This window comes from Strix uralensis, chromosome 3 (assembly GCF_047716275.1).
Source record: "Strix uralensis isolate ZFMK-TIS-50842 chromosome 3, bStrUra1, whole genome shotgun sequence".
NCBI classification, from domain to species: domain Eukaryota; kingdom Metazoa; phylum Chordata; class Aves; order Strigiformes; family Strigidae; genus Strix; species Strix uralensis.
In genome coordinates this window covers 133408152-133412600 of record NC_133974.1, presented here as the reverse complement: position 1 = coordinate 133412600, position 4449 = coordinate 133408152, and positions in this window count along the sequence as shown.

The following is a 4449-nucleotide window of genomic DNA, read 5'->3' as shown; positions in this document are numbered from 1 at the left end:
TTGCACCCCAGCTTTATTAGCTCTGTTCTCCTACTGTTTTGTTCAAATTCTCTCCATGTGAGACTCTTATTTATAAGTTTATGTGACTTTCCACTCCTCATTCCTTTTGACCCTGCTCCTGTTTTCTCCTCCTCCCTGTTTGCCAGCTACTATGCTTAGGACAGCTAATTCTTCAGGACGGCCTGTTTCCTCAGGAATGTGAAACAACATGCAAAGTCCTGAGCTAATTCACCAAGTTCCACAACTGGCAGTAACATCTGGATGCAAAATGTGTGAATGGAAAGCTCCTGCAAGAGGGATTAGAGAATAGATACAGAATGAAAAAAACCCAAACTACTTAGTCTTTTTTCATCACATTTTTAAAACGTAGGCCATGTTTAAACTAACAGGTTTTGTGCTTAGGAAGTTGCACTAGAAAATTAATCTAGCGAATGCCTTTCCTTTATAATGAGAAGATAAACATGATTTTTAGGAGGGGGGGGGTGTTGATAGTCAAATTATTTCAGAATGTGACACATACATACAAAAAAGTTGCTTCCTTATTTACTTGCCTTTATATAAAAAGGTATAAGGCATATCACTTCTCCTAGGTCTCCCAAAATGGATCACTGACTGTGACAGACAGTAATTAGTAAACATGTTTTGTGCAAGGAGACAAAGTTTGCAAAGGTGTAGTTAGGTCCATTTGCTTTCAAAAAGAGTTATGTTGCAAGGAGGAAAAAATGGTTTGCTACTATAGAAATTGCGGAGTTATTTCAAAACAAGCATTTAATTTAAAAGCTAACCTTATAAAAATTTGTTCTCACCGATAGCTTCATTGGAAACACTGTTTTTTAAGGCTAATAATGGGCAGTGGCAGATCCAAATATGTAACATTCCCAAACGTATTGGACCTGAATTCTTATGTTTGAAAACCAGCTTAAATTTATCCCCGTGCTCAGGAGCCTGCAGGACTGTCACCTCACAGAGCTGTTCCCTTTCTCTCGTCCCTGTTCGGAGGGATATTAGCATGCATCAAGCCAAGGTGTGAATTTATAGTGCAGTAGCAACACAGTACTAAGTCTTAGCATGACACTTCCTAGCTTGCGCTGAGAGCACCTTTGCATGGTATGATTTAGCAGAAGTATTTCTGGGGTGCATCTGCACTGCAGGTAAAGATGTGAACTGAAATCCATGTGCCTGCTCCGGACTTGCTTTAAACTCCACTGTATACAGATGGCCTTGCAGACACCTCATCACAGGACACTACATCAATATTTATTCTGCTTCTGGGCTGTACTTCTGGAACCACGTACAGCTCAGTGCTGCCACAGTTACACTGCTACCAGTTTAAAGCTAGTTAGCAGAAATCCACCTGCTGCAGCGTAACTTCTGAGATGGATGGGAGCGCTGTGTTTCCTCTCTGCGCTCAGACACAACCTTCTCTGGATCCTGACCACTTTGGACACCAGTCCCTAAGCAAATGTGGGTTTACAGTTGAGCTGCAGAGTACATCAAGGGGGAAAGGTGAGGTTTTCACCATCCCTTGGTGTGAGCTCAAGCACATCAGTGGTTAGGTATAACCTAGGCTGAGCTTGCCTGTCTGAGTAGCCCAGACTGCATGGGACCAAAGCTAGTGGGTGTTTGTGCCAAGTTCAGCAAGGCATTGCTAGAGATGCCCTCTGTCCTAGCTCTGAAAAACTGGTGCTCTATAAATTCACTTGCTGCTTCTGCCTTGGTTACAGAAGAAAAAGATTATATGGTGCTCTGTGGGCTGATATGTATTAGGCAGAGTTGGTAATGTCACATCACTTAGCCCACGGTATAGACAATAGTGAAACCTTGTGTTTAATGAGGATACTGCTGTCACAGCGAGTATGGTGGTATGTGGCAGGAGGAATTAGAGAACGCAGTGTTCAGCTAAGTGGAAGAAATAGGAGATCAAACCCTGAAATCAAACCTGCAGCACATTTTTGTTGCTGTATTTTGCTTTGGGAAAATGTAACTGTTCTAAAAATTAGTGGTAAAAACCAAAACTGGTGAGAAAGCTCTAAAATTACATGTAAAGGTGTTCCAGCTAACTGCTTCTGCCCCCCGCCCAACACCCCCCCCCCCCCCCCCCAAAAGCAGGAAACTGGCAAAAAAATAAAATTTCAGATTCCAGCAGATTGGACTGATCCCTCATACTTCATCTTTCTAGTCACTTGGATGTGGTGTTTGATCATTCATGTGTGTTCTGAAACTGAAGTTGCTGATTTTCATCTTTGGACTCCACTTAGAGCAATCTGAGGGATGCTTAACCCCGATTAGCTGGCTACCCTGGAGTGAAGAAGTATCTTGTTATTGTAGAGATGTTGTGGGTACTTTGTGCACCCCTTAAAACCCCCAGGAAAATCCTTGCACTCAGTTCATGAATGAACACACCAATAAGTTTATCAGAGTGTTTCCTGTTAGTCAGAATATGCTGTAATATTGCCTCTTTCCCATTGCTCCTTCATACTGGAAAAAAACTGTTTGTTTTAAAAGACCCTATGTATGTGTACAAAACTGATTTGAATAATTTTAAACGTGTAGCAATATATGATATTGTCGCTTATGGCAGCTGAACAACTAATCTACTTGATGCAGTGATACTAAATATGCTTCAGAGAACATGTGTCAGTCACACGGGGTGTGTGTGTTAGAGCTCTTCAGTAGGTTTTAGTTATTTCAAGTCAGTATTTTCCATTTAGAATCCCCCCAGCTAAAAAATAAAATGAAAAGCCAAGCATCAACCTTGCATTTCAAATATGAACTGGAAACAAACCCAATTTACAATTCACTAGATAAAAATTGTTCTCTTCTGCCATAATTCAATTCACATTTGGTTTATTTGAGAATTCATGTATTATAACCCTTCTTGCTCACACTTCTGAATATCTTAGTTTGTTGCATCCACTAAGGCTTTTTTTTATTATTATTATTTTTATTTTTTCTGGGTTTACATTCGAAGTGGAGGCTCCCCCCTCCCGACAAGGCCTTCCACCTGAGGGCAGCACAGTCATCAGCTGTGACTAACTTACTCAGAGTCAATCTTTCTTGTCCCAGTCCGGCTTCATCTCAGCTCCAGATCAGGTTTTGTTTTAATCCCCGCCTTACATTGTTGGCAATAATGAGATATGATCACTCTTAACTTTTCAAACCTTTCAACTTCATTTTACTGGGAGCTGCATCCCTTAGTTTATGTTAAAATATAGAGAATTTAGCTCCGTTGTTCCCTGGGCCATTATAGTGTACAGCGTCTTTCTTTGTCTTACCTTAATGTATTAATGTTAGAAGTAGCATACACACAATGAGGTACTAGGAGGGTCTGGATATCAATATGAAAAGGTATGCTTTTAACTTTGTGCTACTCCAAACAAAACTGAACCTTTTTTCTACTATTCTGAGATTTGTTCTCTTAAAGTGGATGCTGACAGTGCAAGAGGTAACACCTTTCAGCAGGTAAAATATGTTGTTATGGAAGGGATGTATGGCAGGGATGCTGACAACAATTAGCACATGCTACTCATTAACAAACGGAGATTACAACTGAGCCGAAATGGCAGGCTGCCATCAGTGTGATAGTTACGGGGCAGTTTAATTTCTAACGAATGTGAGCACTGGATTAGTAACAATATTCAACAAAATGCTGCCTGCATTCTCTTATGGCTTTCATTACCAAATTGAAAATCTGTGTAGATTTCTGAAAATTACTTTTAAATGTAGCCAATCTCCTCGACTGCAAGGCTTGATTTGCTGGTGAGGGAGTCCTGCTGTGAGATTTTAATGAAAGATCATAGTGCCCCTCCAAGACCGTCAAAGAGCTATGGGCCCTAAAAGACCTGAAATAATCTGTTTTACTTTTAATGGCAGCCATTTTATATTCATTAAGATCAAAATGCAGTTTTGCAGGCAAATTGCAAAGCTGTTCCACTCACAGCTTGAGAACCTGGAGGCCCTACAGCTTTTTATCTTGTTCATAAGCAAATATGCAGTTAATATCTTTTAATATGCTTTGATGCTTGGTACCTTATGGGTACATTGTACTGGAGGTTAGAGAACTGCATGTTTCTTTGGCAGTGCTAGCAACGAACTAAAGCACTAGTCCTTTTATTTCCATAATGGCAGAAGAAATGAGTCTTTTTTTTTTTTTTTTTTTTAATATGAGCTCTGCTCAAATAAATTGTAAAGCACCGTGTAGTATATGTTCAGGGTCTCGTAGAAGGCACATTTTTTCACTACATTCCATCTGTTGGTGGTTCTTATTATTTAAATTTATACGGCCACATTATTTAAATGTAAACAGCCAAATAAGATAGGATCAAATCATTGGCATCTGGGAACTGTGCTCTTATCCTCTTTGATTGTGAGGTTGTGTGCATTAATAATGGAGTTCTAAAGACTGTGATTCCACCTGATATACTGTATGACCTTAACAGTTGTGATTTT